Below are 16,886 nucleotides of genomic sequence, written 5' to 3'. Positions count from 1 at the left end.
GAAGAAGAAAAAGAAGAAAAAGGTGAAGGAGGAAGAGGGAGAATGATCTGGTCGGGGAGAAACTGTATTATATTAGGACTTTTAGTTGTATCTACCAGGGCCGGACTGACTCATGTATCAGCCTGGCCGTTTAAAGACCAGAGAACTCGAGAGGTTATTTCAGAATGACCAGCAGCTGATCTGTTATGAGGAATGAGACTTGATGATGGCGTATAAATCCTCCTGTGAGGATTGGCGTTTAAGATGAACCTTTTAGTTTACTGTAACCTTTTATTATTAATAACCGGTTAAAAACCAATAGACTGTATACAATATCAGGTATCAATGTTCCTGTTGAAACACTTCAATTCTCCACTGGTTTAACAACGTGCCTTTTTTAAAAGCTGTTTTTTTGTCTGTTTCCCACCAGTCTTTGTCCATAAGTGATTAGATCCATTTGAGTCAGTGGTATTTCCCTTCATTCCAGCTATGGTGGATTCAGACCCCTTGACTTTTCCCAATATTTCGTTCCGTTACAGCCTAACATGATTAAATTGTTTTCCCCTCAATTTGCAAACGATACCCCTAAAATGACAACGCTAAACAAGCTTAGAAATTTGTGCACATTTATACAAAACTGACATCGCATGTAGTCACTTCGCCCCTACCTACATGTACAAATTACCGCAACTAGCCTGTACCCCCACACACCACTAGGTCCCACACCCTGTATATAGACTCCACATTGACTCGGTACCGGTACCCCCTGTATATAGCCTCCACACTACTGTAACCGTACTCCCTGTATATAGACTCCACCGTACTGGTACCGGTACCCCCTGTATATAGCCTCCACACTGACTCGGTACCGGTACCCCCGCAGATAGCCTCCACACTGACGGTGTACCGAGACCCCCTGTATATAGACTCGTTATGTTAGTGTTACTTTCTATTTATTTTTTACTTTAGTTTATTTGGTACATTTTTCCTTACTCCTTGAACTGCACTGTTGGTTAAGGGCTTGTAAGTAAGCATTTCACGGTAAGGTTGACACTTGTATTCGGTGCATGTGACAATAAAGTTTGATTTGATAAGTATTCAGACCCTTTACTCAGTACTTTGTTGAAGCACCTTTGGCAGCGATTACAGCCTCGAGTTCTTGGGTATGAAGCTACAAGCTTGGCTCACCTGTATTTGGCGTTTCTCCCATTCTCTCTGTAGATCCCCCTCAAGTTCTGGCAGGTTGGATTAGGAGCATCGCTGCACAGCTATTTTCAGGTCTCAAGTCTGGGCTCTGGCTGGGCCACTCAAGGACATTCAGAGACTGTCAAATCAAATATTATTGGTCACATACACGTGATTAGCAGATGTTATTGCGGGTGTACCAAAATGCTTGTGCTTCTAGCTCCCAGCATTACAGTAATATCTAACAAATTACACACATCTAAGTAGGAATGAATTAAGACTATATATAGATGAGTGGAATGGACTAATATATATATAAATATGTATAGAAAACAGTATATACACATGAGATGAGTAATCCCAGATATGTAAACACTATTGAAGTGACTAGTGTTCCATTCCTTAAAGTGGCGAGTGATTCCTAGTCTACGCCTATAGGCAGCAGCCTCTAATGTGTTAGTGATGGCTGTTTAACAGTCTGATGGCCTTGAGACAGAGAAGCTGTTTTTCAGTTCTTACTAGTTCTTGATCTAACCTGTACTGACCTCGCCTTCTGGCTGATAGTGGGGTGAACAGGCTGTGGCTCGGGTGGTTGATGTCCTTGATCTTTTTGGCCTTCCTGTGACATCGGGTGCTGAAGGTGTCCTGTAGGGCGGGTAGTTTGCCCCTGTAATGCGTTGCAGACTGCACCACTCTGGAGAGCCTTGCGGTTGCGGTCGGTGCAGTTGTCGTACCAGGCGGTGATACATCCCGATCGGGATGCTTTCAATTGTGCATCTGTAAAAACTTGTGAGGGTTTGAGGTGACAAGCCAAATTTCTTTAGCCTCCTGAGGCTCTGTTGCGCCTTCTTCACTACACTGTCTGTGTGGGTGGTCCATTTCAGTTTGTCAGTGATGTGTACGCCAAGGAACTTGAAGCTTTCCACTTTCTCCACTGCGGTCCCGTCGATGTAGATAGGGGGTGCACCATGTTTCCTGAAGTCCACGATCATCTTTGTTTTGTTGACATTGAGTGAGAGGTTGTTTTCCAGGCAGCACACTCCCAGAGCCCTCACCTCGTCATCGTTGGTAATCAAGCCACTACTGTTGTGTCGTCTGCAAACTTGATGATTGAGTTGGAGGCGTCCTTGGCCACACAGTCATGGGTGAACGGGGAGTACAGGAAGGGGCTGAGCACGCAGCCCAGTGTTGAGGATCAGCGGAGTGGAGGGGATGTTTCCTACCTTCACCACCTGGGGGGTGGCCCGTCAGGAAGTCCAGGACCCAGTTGCACATGGTGGGGTTCAGATCCAGGGCCTCGAGCTTAATGATGAGCTTGGAGGGTACTATGGTGTTGAAGGCTGAGCTGTAGTCAATAAACAGCATTCTTACAGAGGTATTCCTCTTGTCCAGATGGGATAGGGCAGTGGGCAGTGGGCAGTGGGCAGTGTGCAGAGTGATGGCGATTGCATCGTCTGTGGATCTGTTGGGGCGGTAAGCAAATTGAAGTGGGTTGTGTCTGGGCTATCATTAAAATGTGAACAATGCATTATTATATCATTCTCTAGGTCTAATTATTATGTCATCACACTAATCATGTAAACATTAATTAACTAGGAAGTCGGGGGACCACGGGAAAATGTTTAGAGTTGTAATTTCCCGAAAATAACTATTCAGATATTTTAATATCTTATCAATTAGTCTTCCATTAAATGATTATTAATTGTTACCTCATTTCTGCGGGAACAGGCCACCACAAGAATGGGCAGCGGTTGTTCGGATTGGGGATCGCCCGTTCCGGCACCCGTCGTCCAGACTGGAAGATCTGGGCAGTAACTTAGGCAGTTTCACCAACGCACACACACTCATGAAATATATCATTACATTTCTTCCCAAATCAGCGACGTTGTGGCACTAAGTGATGGTTGTATGGGAGTCTCTGTCTTTGGTTCTGTCACTTCTTAAGTGTCAAAGGAAATTAAATGAAAAGGAATGAAAGCAAACAAAAGATACACAAAATATAGTTATCACACCGTAATCATCTAATTGGACTGTATTTACATACATTCAAAGATCTTGGCAAAATGACCCTATCATGGCATTGTCTAATGTCATATCTAGGGTGTTCCTAATTTGCGGTGTGTTGCTTAAGGCACTATCCTAAGTTGATAACTACATGATAAGTCTACAGCTGCAAGGCACCAGCTTCGGGTAGTCTATAGGGATGACCTATGGACCTCTGTGGAGAAACTGGTGATTACTGTAGCTGTAGAGTCAAAGGCCCTCAGAGTAAATTTTCAACTTTACTAAGGCTGGTATTTTGTTCGGACCCTGAAAGTAATCCGAGCATAAATCCTCATGAAATGTTCCGTTGTACGTGTGCCATTGATTCCATCCATGGATAATATATAATATATATAAATGTACACCAAGGTAATGCCTCATTTTAGGAGGATCAGATGGTGACAAGGGTCTCAGCAGGGACATCTTTATGCTTACATAAGCGAAGGGAAAGAAACCAAGTATCCTGTAGGTTGCAACCTGTTCAGAATGAGCTGACGTCATCAGTTTATTTCCAGGTCAATGCCTGAAGGTCAGTAAGAATTGATGTCGACCTCAAGACATATGTTAAGGGGACCTGTAGTAGCCAAATGTGAATGTCCTACCTAGTCCAACCCTATCAAATAATACCTTTACTTTCAGGAGAAATGGTTTCAAAGATTATATTTGGCTCCATGACAGCGCCTTCTTAAACGGGGTCCTCGGTTTCTATTGTGATAAATACTTTGCAACACAAAAGTCTAAGCTTGCGTCAAAAGCAGATTCAGCTTTTGTCAAGACTGGCTTTCAAAATTGTAAGAAGGCACTGGAGAAATGTAGTGCTCATGAAGACAGCCAGTGTCACAAATTAGCTGTAATGATTCGGATTCAGGAGCCAAAACCTGTTAATGTGCAACTTTCACGTGAGCTTGAAAGACGGCAGCAACAAGCGAGGAGAAATCTGATTAAGATTGTTGAGGGTGTGAAAGGACTTGGCGCGGCAAGGTCAGGCTTTTAGAGACGTTGATAAGGAGAGAGGGAATTTCAGTCATCTTCTAAAGTACAAGGCAGAGGGTGATGCAGAGCTGACCACCTGGCTGAAAGGCCACTTTGATTTCATCAGTCCCCAAATGCAAAACAACATGTTGAAGTTGGAGGGCAACACAATCGTTAAAGACATTTGTTCTATGAGGTAATCATATGTTTGAATCCACCCAGGATATATCAAGAGTTGATCAGGAATCAATATGTTTGAATCCACCCAGGATATATCAAGAGTTGAGCAGGAATCAATATGTTTGATGGCACCCAGGATATATCAGGAGTTGAGCAGGAATCAATATGTTTGAAGGTACCCAGGATATATCAGGAGTTGAGCAGGAATCAATATGTTTGATGGCACCCAGGATATATCAGGAGTTGATCAGGAATCAATATGTTTGATGGCACCCAGGATATATCAGGAGTTGAGCAGGAATCAATATGTTTGATGGCACCCAGGATATATCAGGAGTTGATCAGGAGTCAATATGTTTGATGGCACCCAGGATATATCAGGAGTTGATCAGGAATCAATATGTTTGATGGCACCCAGGATATATCAGGAGTTGAGCAGGAATCAATATGTTTGATGGCACCCAGGATATATCAGGAGTTGAGCAGGAATCAATATGTTTGATGGCACCCAGGATATATCAGGAGTTGATCAGGAATCAATATGTTTGATGGCACCCAGGATATATCAGGAGTTGATCAGGAATCAATATGTTTGATGGAACCCAGGATATATCAGGAGTTGATCAGGAATCAATATGTTTGATGGTACCCAGGATATATCAGGAGTTGATCAGGAATCAATATGTTTGATGGTACCCAGGATATATCAGGAGTTGATCAGGAATCAATATGTTTGATGGCACCCAGGATTTATCAGGAGTTGAGCAGGAGTCAATATGTTTGATGGCACCCAGGATATATCAGGAGTTGAGCAGGAGTCAATATGTTTGATGGCACCCAGGATATATCAGGAGTTGAGCAGGAATCAATATGACTCTTTGTAGATGCAGATCTACAACCAGAGGAAGAATTCCTGGGACTCTACGAAGTGTCCTCAACTGACAGGGTAGCATATAGCCCAGATGTGATGTGATGATGCGTCTAGGCCTTCCTCTGTCCCAACTTCCAGGACAGACCTATGACGGTGCTGCAAACATGGCTGGTTGATTGCAGGGGGGTGCAAGCCATTTGAAGGACAGAACGACCGCTGGCTATGTATTGTCACTGTGGTCCACACTGCGTGCACTTAGTTACGCAGGCTGCCTGTGTAGCCTCTCCACTGGGAAGAGATTCAATGGGTCTGGTACATGAATTGGGAACTCTCATTCAATCGGGCGAATCAAGGTGATTTTCCAGGAAATCGCTAATATCAAAGCATCTCTCTGCCCCACCAGGTGGACTGTTCCCACCTCTGCCGTCCGCTCAGTTCTCAGCCAGTATGAGTCAGGGCTGACAGCCCTGTCCCCTCAGTTCTCAGCCAGTATGAGTCAGTGCTGACAGCCCGTCCCCTCAGTTCTCAGCCAGTATGAGTCCGTGCTGACAGCCCGTCCACGAGTTCTCAGCCAGTATGAGTCAGTGCTGACAGCCCTTGTCCCAACTGTTCCCACCACATTTCTAGAAGGGAACACTGTGCTCGGCCTTGTAATGGCTGAAGACCTGAAGGGGGACTTGGAGTGCCTGAACACCCTGCAGCTTAGGAAACAGACCGCTTCAGGCATGTTGGAGGCTGTGGACCAGGTCAAAACAAGCAGGACAAGCTAACGGGGGGGCACTGTGATGTCTTGTCAAAACAAGCAGGACAAGCTAACGGGGGGGGCACTTTGATGTTCTGTCAAAACAAGCAGGACAAGCTAACGGGGGAGCACTGTGATGCTCTGTTTGCAAAAGCAACTGCTATGGCAACAAAGTTGGACCAACAACCTATTCAGATGCCTCACATCCGCAAACTTTCAAGCTAATATCTGTCAGGCTGCAGCCCATATCCATCCGGATGCCCAGTCTTTGTACAGAGCCCAGTTGACAACGCCTTGGACACAGTGAATAGTCAATTCATAGAGAGGTCTGATCAAGCTGGATTCCACAAGCTGCAGCAGCTTGAAAATGTGCTGCTACGCGGGAACATGGACAAGGTGGTAGACGAGTATCCTGAATTCAATTCAAGACTTCTGCAGGTGCAGCTGTCCATGTTTGGGGCTAGTTATGTATATCAAACGAGCTCAGAAGTTGCTAGCATTATTGGGGAAATGGTGCCAGAGGTGAGAGGTCTCTTCAGTCAGCTGGAAGCTTTAGTAAGTCTTCTGCTGGTCGTCCCTGCCTTACCTGAGGAGACTTAAACACATGGTTTAGATCATCCATGAGTCAAGAGTGCTGAATAATGTGGCCATGTGGCACTAGGAGAAACACACTGGATCTTGAAGGACCAGCAGAAGCCTTACTTTTATCGGTGTTGAAGATAAGTGCAAAGAGGCCTTTGCTTGAAGAATGGGAAGTCAAAACACATGTCATTGACTGGAGAGGATATGTGAGGAGAGGAGATGAGAGGATAGGAAAGGAGAAGAGATGACTGGAGAGGGGATGAGAGGAGATGACTGGAGAGCAGGGGAGAGGAGAGGATAGGAGAGGAGATGACTGGAGAGCAGAGGAGAGAAAAGGAGAAGATAGGACGAGAGTAGAAGAGGTGAGGAGAGCACAGGAAACGTCCCTAGCCGCCCACCCAAGTTTACTTGTAAATAAAAACAACAATTAGCTAAGCCTTGGCCACAATATCTGGACTTGTCTTCATATAACAATACATAGATTTCTGTTTATACCGTGATGGGTATGGTTGTACTTTATTCATCCCTCATCTCTGCCATTACATACCATGAAACAAGAAGACGGGAAAAACAAAAAAACAGAGCAATGTAATACAATACACTATTAAACATTATTGTAAAAAATAACAAATAAGTAAAAAGTTCATCCCATGTGTTTGTGAATTTTATTTTTGAATGGCAGGAAATTTGTTTTTAAAATTTAGATTTTTTTCTGGGGGGGATTTTTCCCCGGGATCTCTGTCCCTGAATGTTGACTCCATGGCTACGGCCTTGGTAAGCATGTAGAAAACAGATTATCATTACATTTAGCTTGCCTTACCTTGACGAGATTATATACTGTACAAACCTAAAATCTCTAACTATGTGACTTGTAAAATAGTTCATGACGTTCTTCACTCTCTCGGTTGACACAAAATTAGCACATAAAACCTTTACCAAACGTGATAATACATAATACCTTGATGTCATCCTGATGGCCTCAGAGATAAAATGTAGCATAGTTTTGTTTGATCAAATCATTTTTATATTAAAATGTAGGGGAACTGGGTTCTACAGTTTGAACCCCTGACGCTCCTACAAGTCCAAATTCAATCTTTCCTTATACATATTTAATGTTATCTTATATATATTAAAAGCACGATCATTATTTCAAATTAATTATCAACACATAATAGGTTTTGGTAAATGTCTATAAAAACGTAATAATAAAATATAAAATATAGAGGTAAAAATACATTGTTCCTTTTGATAGTGGTGATAGTTGTGACTGAGTAAGCCTAATTGTAAAAGTAAGCCTCAAAAGTGTCATGTTTATTACTAGGAGGAAACATTTAGGCAGCCAGGACCACGGCCGCTCTCTGGGCCTAGCTCTCACTGCAGTCCAGTGCTATGGATGGACATCGTTGAAGTTTGGCCTCGAGTAATTTAGGAGGCAACTTTATGAAGGCTTCTTCACAAAGGCCTTATCATAATGCTCTACAAGAAGAAAAAATGCATAGGTCAACTCCTTTTATTGTTCAAACTATGATTTGCATTGATGATGTATTGAAGTCAAGTGGTTCAACATTGAAATGCAGCTTGCTGTACCACACAGGACAGCCAGGAAAGTGTGGTTGGTGGAATCTGTGCTACCAAGTGGACAATTGCTTCAGTTCAGTTGTGGCAGCAGTGCTACCGGATATATTTGATACAAGATCAAATGTTATGTCAATATTATTATCTCCAAATTGTTCCCCCCACCCGTAATATATTATTATTCCAATGTAGCTGTTGATCTGGTTTTAATTTAACAAAGCTTCCTCTCATTTCTGATTGGAGTGCGGATGACCACGTGACATTAGAACGTTACTTTGTAACAGTCCAACGTGGTTATTCCTGACGTTGATCAACTCCCAATCCATGCCACCTTTTATTTAAAGACATTGTCCTTTTCATGGTAAATAAAGAAAAGCATACAGAGCTCATTTTGTTGTGTCCACTAGCGAATTTGACGTGTCGGAAAATGGCCACTTCCTCCCGAAACCATAGTGGGTATCGCTTCTCGGCCTTTTGGCTAAGATCAAGAAAAAGATCGCTGAGAAGTACCCGCTGGGATCCACAAGGTGGTGCGATGTCGTCATCGGCCACGTCACAGTCAGCAGCCGCTGGACTGAAGAACACGTTGCGTTTTCAATGGACAGGAAAAGACAACTTGATAGAGAGAGTTCGTTTTTGGAAGGAAGTTAATCCGCATGGTCAGTGCAAGGCAGACGACGTGCACTGCCTGCAACAGAACACACCGGAGAAGTTTTACGACGTGTCTTTCCACACCATCACCAGGCTGGAGGAGGTGAGAGGGCTTTTCCGCGAATGCGACGGCACCCGCCCTCAGCGATTTTCAAGTGGAGTCCCCGTGCAGGCACAACATGAGGGTGCTAACGGTGCACATGTTCAACCCATGGGTCACAGAAGAAACACTAGTGTGCTACCTCAGCCGGTATGTGACCATCTTGCCAGGAGTGAGAGACATTAAGGACGCCCTTGGCATCTGGACAGGGAAGAGGCAGTTCCGTGTGCTGCTAAAGGAGGACGAGAGCGGCCATGATGGCTACCGCCATCCTCCCGCTTCCCATCGGAGCAGACAGGGCTACCTCATGTATGCTGGACAGCCTCGTTTCTGCAGGAAGTGCAGCACCTACGGGCACCTCGCCGATGCCTGCACCCAGACAAGGTGCAGAAACTGTGGGACTCTAGGCCATATAATGAGGGATTGCACCGTGCCCAAGCGCTGCAGTCCGTGCAACTCTGAGGACCACCTGTTCAGTCACTGCCCGAAGGCAGCCCCCTCTCACGGTAGAGCGGAGAGCGGGAAAAGACCAGATGAGGGAGAAGGATTGGACGACGTGCCATTGAGGAGGTGGTGGATGAGCTGGTGATGGAGAGAGAACTGCGAGGGTCTGAGGAGAGCGGGAGTGAGACGCCATCATCATCCCACGAGGAGAGCGGAGAGACCGACGGGAAGTTGGAACAAGCAAGTGGAGGGGGAGAAGGGGAGAGCCCACCGGGCCCTCGGCTCCGGAGAGCGTGACACCGGTGAGAGAGAGGAGGAAGTGCTCGGTGAAGAGGAAGCAGATGAGCCCTGTTTCCCCACCCATCAGTATGGAGGCGACGGACAAGCTCGCCGTGGGGGAAACCGCTTCAGTTGTTTGGAAAGCGGGGGAGACCTCGAGGAGAAGGTGAGGGAAACCCGGGCAGCGCAGAGGAGACTCTGCTTTCCCCGTCAGGCAGCTCCATCGACAGCAGCGGTCTGGCACCCAGCGGAGTTCCAGCGCCCACACAGATGGAGCGGGAGGAGGGCAGGGATTTCCCGACCCCGATCTTCGTGGATGCTCTCTCCTCCCGCTAGGGACCACCGTTTCCCGGATAGGTCTCCTAACGAGGAGATGTATTTAAAGTGAGTCTGGAAAAATGTCATATTTTAGATAGTTGTCCGTTTCCCTCCTTATCCCATGTCGTCTTTTTTAAACCTAGCTACCATAAATGTTAGAGGGCTTAGGAACCCAGTTAAAAGGGCGACTGTTTTTTCCCATTTGTCCTCCATTTGCTTCTCTGTGTGTTTTTTACAAGAAGTACATTTAAAAGACCAAAATGACGTGGAGAGGTTTACGCGGGAATGGGTTCAGGAGAGTCGAGGTGGAGTGTCGGCGGGGTGCATTCAACAGGGGTTGGTGTGCTATGTGGGAATAGGGATTTAAAAATAGTAGGACGTTTTTAATCAATTAGAAGGCGAATTGAAATTAGATGAAATTTATATGGCACTGAAGAGCATGAAAGATAACAAAGTACCAGGAGTGGATGGGCTCTCTAAAGAGTTTTACATCGTTTTTTGGGATTTAATTGGATGTCATCTGTTGGAAGTGTTTAGAAGTATATTTGGTTTGGAGCATATGGGAGGTTCGATGTGCGAGGGGGTGTCACGTTCTGACCATAGTTCTTGTGTGTTTTGCTTGTTTAGTGTTGGTCAGGACGTGAGCTGGGTGGGCATTCTATGTTGTGAGTCTAGTTTGTCTGTTTCTATGTTTGGCCTAATATGATTCTCAATCAGAGGCAAGTGTTTTGTGTTGTCTCTGATTGGGAATCATATATAGGTGCTTGTTTTGTGTTGGGGTTTGTGGGTGGTTGTTTCCTGTCTCTGTGTTTTCGCTGCACCAGCTAGGACTGTATCGGTTTGCCACATTTTGTTATTTTGTAATTGTTAAGTGTTCACTGTTTATCATTATTAAATATTTTGAGCACCAACTTCGCTGCGTCTTGGTCCATCTGTCACACCTCCTCTTCTCTTGAAGAGAAGGAAGGCTGCCGTTACAGGGGGTAATCTCTCTACTTTACAAAAAGGGAGACCCCAAGACATTAGCAAATTGGAGACCTTTAACAATGTTGTGTGTTGACTATAAATTATTAAGCAAAGCCATAACAAATCGACTATCTTCTGCCATGGCATATGTTGTTGGTTTAGACCAAACATGCGGTGTGGTGGGGAGAAAAATAACCTGGAACTTGCAATTGCACAGTAGACGTTCAAGCATATTTAGAGGAAAGGCACCTGCCAGCTATTACTGTGAATTTGTGCCAGGAAAAAGCCTTTGACATGGTAAGCCATGAGTTTTTATTTAGAGTTATGGGAAAATTTGGTTTTGGAAATAATTTTATGAAATGGGTAAAAAATTCTTTATAGTAGTGTGGGTAGCAGGGTAAATATTAATGGGAATATTGGAACTGTTATCAAGCAATTACGAGGTGTCAGACAGGGGGACCCTCTATCTGCGCTATTGTATGTTTTATATATTGAACCTTTCGCATGCGCAATTAGGACAAATCACAACATCAAAGGCATCCGTTTACCCGGAGGGGAGATCGAAAAATTTCGCAATATGCGGACGACACAGTTTTATATTTACAGGACGACCTGAGCTTGAAAGAGTCTATCAAAGTCATTGATGAATTCTCTGTTGCCTCTGGGTCAAAGATAAACAAGAATAAAACAGAAATAAAATATATGGGACAGTGGAAATGGAGAACGGATTAAGTCATGTGACTTGAACTGTGTGCACAGGACCAATGGTAGTGCTCTGTATATCTCGCAAAACGAAATTAAAGATGACATGTTTAATTGGAAAGAAAAACTATTATCGCTTAATAAAAGATTGGGACTGTGGAAAGGGAGGCGACTATCCTTTAGTGGGAAGGTGTTAGTGCTGAAGGCGGAAACATCTTGCTTCCATTACTTCACCTTGCCTATGTGTTTCCATGTTAATTCTCAGAAAAACTTTCATACGGGCACTGTTTAATTTCTTTTGGGGGGGATATGAGTACATCCGTAGAGATCGGATGTATCAGCCTATAGAGGCTGGTGGAAGGGATTTCCCTCATATTCCTCTCAAGCTAGATGCGTTGTTTTATTCAAACGTTTGTTGTCTTTTCGTCGTCTTCTGTACACAAATGTCACAGTTTAATCAAATTCTGGCTGTCAGTACCATTAAGGTTCATGGTGGAATGGGATAAGAAGCTAAAAGCTAAATGATCCCATGACACTTCAAGCAGTGGGAATGGGAAAAGAAACCTCTGCTGCAAAGTAAAAGAAAACGTAATCAACCACAGATTGCTATACGAGAAATTAATAGAAAATTGTCGCTGAGAAACCACTTACTAATATCGCCTTCCACCTGGCGACGGACACAATTAAAAGGTTTAGACAACAGACTGAAAGATTTTAATTGGCTTGTTTTACACACGTTTGCCGATCAACATTATATGATCATAATTTGACCCTGAATAAATTTTTGTCCCAGGGACAATTGTTTCGCAATTGAAACAATTTATCCTTCATCTAAATATAAGCATTTTTATAGCTTATATATAATTGTATTACATAAGTATAATTGAAATGTAGGCTAAGCCTTTGTACATATGTGATATACACTGAGGTTTATTCAGAATTCACTTTGGTATATGTATATGTTTGTATTTATAGAATTCTTTGTATTGTTTTTTAGAGATTGTTAGAGGCAAGTTAAACTTGAATGTAATAACACTGGTCAGGTTCTGCAGAACTGCACTTTTTTGAGGAGTTTTGCTATTGTTATATTGTTACACTACTTTTTGATACTGTTTTTATGAATACATGTTATGTACAACATAATGCACTGATTTTGTAATTGTATTTGAATGTGAAATGAAAATAAAAATTATTTTTCAAAAAAAAAAAATCAGTTTAATATCTGATACGTCCCCTATCTGGGACCATATATTAAATTGATTTTTGGAATAGGGAGATGGAATAGGGGCTTGCTCCGTCCACTCCACGCATCGACCTGGTATTGCAGTACCCCCAGGAACGGTGCACCCCCTGCCGTTGTAAACAGAAATCAGACAGTGTCAACGGAGTAGCTTCGTTGGTCTATATTGTATTTTCACTTTGAGAAACTTCAGTTCAATGTCAGTGATGGCTAGATAGCGCTGGTTAAATCGGTCACCGTTATATTGACTACGATAGCTGTTGTGAACGGGCTGCGTTCATCTTCTATTCAAACATTTTTATTCACGGGATACAGGGTACAGTGAAATGCTTACTTGCAAACTTTCCTCAACAGTGCAATCAATAGCCATGATCAAAAATATACACAAATAGCTAAGTAATAAAGTAGTTCAAACATTTTTTTGTTATGATTGGAAATATATACAGTAGAAGACTATACAGAATAAACTATGAAATGTGCTCAAGCCATGTACTGGTAACATGGACTGTCTCACAAGCAACTGTCTGTATGTATTCGTTTCTCTCAATCACCTACAAGCAGTTCTTTGGAACAATGTTGTCGATTTTCAAAACAGAGTCCACAAGACACACAACTTTTGAAAAACAGTAAATGCATTTTGAAAATGTAGTTGTCTTTTAAACACACAAAAACATGAATAAAAAATATATTATACCGTCAAAATTGCAAATATATTCATCAAAATAACACGACTATATGCAAAAATATGAACACATCTCAAAACTTATCTCTTGAGTGCAAGAGCAGACAAAACAGAAAGTTAGTCTCTTTTAAAAATCCCAGTCGATCCATAAATGTTCTTTGCAGTCACTAAAATCAGGATGATCAACTATCCAAAGGTGCAGAATTATGGGCAATGACTCTCCTTTTAATCCACAATCATGAAACTATTTCATACACATCAAATTCTCAGGTAGTTTGCCCCGGTAATGCGTCAGGCAGACCGCACCACCCTCTGGAGAGCCTTGCGGTTGCGTGCGGTGCAGTTGGATACCAGGCGGTGATACAGCCACAGGATTCTTTCAATTGTGCATCTGTAAAAATTTGTGAGGGTTTTAGGTGATAGTTAGGTATTGGGTAGCCTCCTGAGGTTGAAGAGGCTCTGTTGCGCCTTCTTCGCCATACTGTTGGGTGGTCACTTTTCAGTTTGTCAGTGATGTGTAAGGAACTTGAAGCTTCCCACGTCCTCCGCTGCGGTTCGGCTCGATGCAGACTGTAGGTCTTGCTGCTTCCTGAAGTGCACGATCATCTCCTTTGTTTTGTCCCCTCCCAGACCAAGGCCCTTCTCCCCCTCCCTGACCAAGGTCCTTCTCCCCCGCCTGCTCAGTTTGGCCGGGCGTCCAGCTCTAGGAAGAGACTTGGTGGTTCCAAACTTCTTCCATTTAAGAATGACGGAGGCCACTGGTGTTGGGGAATTTCAAAACTGCAGACATTTTTTGGTTCCCTTCCCCCAGATCTGTGCCTCTGATACACAACCCTGTCTCTGGACTCACTGGACAATTCCTTCGACCTCATGGCTTGGTTTTTGCTCTGACATGCACTGTCAACTGTGGGACCTTATATAGACAGGTATGTGCCTTTCCAAATCATGTCCAATCAATGTAATTTACCACAGGTGAACTCCAATCAAGTTGTGGAAACTTCTCAAGGATGATCAATGTAAACAGGATTCACCTTTGCTCAGTTTCGAATAGCAAAGTGTCTGAGTACTTCTAGGAAATAAGCTATTTCCCTTTTTATTTTTTATTTAAAAAATAGAATAAGGATAACGTAACAAAATGTGTAAAAAGTCCAGGTCTGAATACTTCCGAAGGAGAGTCTGGCCCTGATGCTGTGCTGTGTAAGGAGACAATGAAACCGTTTACAATATTCAATGATTACATTTCTCTAAAAACAGGTTACATTTACATTTAAGTCATTTAGCAGACGCTCTTATCCAGAGCGACTTACAAATTGGAAAGATCATACATATTCATCCTGGTCCCCCCGTGGGGAATGAACCCACAACCCTGGCGTTGCAAGCGCCATGCTCTACCAACTCAGCCACACGGGACCACGGGGCACATGTTACATATGGACTCACCTCGTTGTGCTGTAGGCCGTCCCACTTAAACAGGAAGGTGGCGTGGCGGCCCTTCGTGGGCAAATTTTGTCATCAAAGTCTGGTATTCTCTGGATTTATGGTGCTTTCAAGACCACTAGGAACTCTGAAAAAAAACAAGGTCGAATCATGACGTCAGTGATCTTCAGGTCGTAGCTCTAGAAAGAGGCCCGAGTTTCCAACTTACATTTCCCCAGTTGGATGACCGTTCAAAACAGATTTTCCCAGTGGTTTTCTGAGAGTTCCCAGTTGTCTTGAACTCACTGAAGTCAGATCTCCCAGAGTTCCCAGTTGTCTTGAACTCACCGAGGTCAGATCTCCCAGAGTTCCCAGTTGTCTTGAACTCACCGAGGTCAGATCTCCCAGAGTTCCCAGTTGTCTTGAACTCACTGAAGTCAGATCTCCCAGAGTTCCCAGTTGTCTTGAACTCACCGAGGTCAGATCTCCCAGAGTTCCCAGTTGTCTTGAACTCACTGAAGTCAGATCTCCCAGAGTTCCCAGTTGTCTTGAACTCACCGAGGTCAGATCTCCCAGAGTTCCCAGTTGTCTTGAGCTCACTGAAGTCAGATCTCCCAGAGTTCCCAGTTGTCTTGAACTCACTGAGGTCAGATCTCCCAGAGTTCCCAGTTGTCTTGAACTCACCGAGGTCTTAGCATCTCCCAGAGTTCCCAGTTGTCTTGAGCTGACCGAGGCTCAGATCTCCCAGGTAACAGTTGTTTTGGGCGTGGCAGAAGTCCTGCTGGATTGACAGCACGGCCAATGTTGAATGTTTATCATTTTAAGCTTGAAAAAGAGACCCTTAAACCCGAACTTGGGACTAGACAGCCACTCCACTGAATAGCAGGCTAGTGATGGCTTTGCAATGCTTGCAGTTAGCTACTGATTCCTTCCAAACCACTCATTGTTGAATATTTCCCATTTCCAACTTGTTGTGTAATGTTTATGTCCAATGGCCTATGAGCACCGATACGTTTTATCTATATTTTCTCTTCATATGACAAGGCGGTGATGGTGACCCATGAGTGACAGAACACTGAGCCAATCATGGCGCAACTAGAGAACAATACCAACCCCTACAGTATGTTCTGCCCCACCACAGGACTCTGAGCTAGGATGAAACACCTGCATTTTGGAGCTGCCTTACTCAAGAAAGCCATGTTTGTATGGCTTGATTAATGGATATTATTATGTTGTTGTTTTTACATTGTTTGCAAACTGATATGTGACATGTATTAATGCCAAAATAACATGCAAAAAAGGCAACCCCCCCCCCAAAAATGTGTTGATTTATTTTTATTTTTGCAAAGAATGTGGGGTTCTGTCCCACCTGCCTGAATGACAGGTCGCCACTGTGTGCGACGATGTATGGAAGTTGTTACTGTTCGTTTAGTTGGTGACTTGCTCAAAGTTAACAAACTACTGTACTGTGTATGAATTATTATCGTAACAAATGCACTGATGTGGTCAAACGGGCGTGCATGTCACAACGGTTACATGCACACAACGTGATTATTGTTAATAGTCACGTTAATATAATAGCTCGTTTAAAACGTTTATTTTAGCGAAGACTGTGAAAACTATAAGATGCAAGTGTGAATAATCAGTCGAGGCCATCAGACTGCCAAACAGCTATCACTACCTCAGAGAGGCTGCTGCTCACATTCAGACCCAATCACTACTCCAGAGAGGCTGCTGCCTACATTCAGACCCAATCAGCACTACCTCAGAGAGGCTGCTGCCTACATTCAGACCCAATCACTACCTCAGAGAGGCTGCTGCCTACATTCAGACCCAATCACTACCTCAGAGAGGCTGCTGCCTACATTCAGACCCAATCACTACCTCAGAGAGGCTGCTGCCTACATTCAGACCCAATCACTACCTCAGAGAGGCTGCTGCCTACATTCAGACCCAATC

At 43.8% G+C, this 16,886-nt stretch overlaps 1 pseudogene; it reads left to right on the top strand.

The window, feature by feature from the left end:
- The first annotated feature begins 12,777 nt into the window (after positions 1 to 12,777).
- On the top strand, positions 12,778 to 12,941 carry LOC139533113 (U2 spliceosomal RNA; annotated as a pseudogene).
- Positions 12,942 to 16,886: the final 3,945 nt, after the last annotated feature.

This window comes from Salvelinus alpinus, chromosome 10, assembly GCF_045679555.1.
Source record: "Salvelinus alpinus chromosome 10, SLU_Salpinus.1, whole genome shotgun sequence".
NCBI lineage: Eukaryota > Metazoa > Chordata > Actinopteri > Salmoniformes > Salmonidae > Salvelinus > Salvelinus alpinus.
Note: the sequence above shows the minus strand (reverse complement) of the source record. Positions and strands in the feature narration are given on the sequence as shown.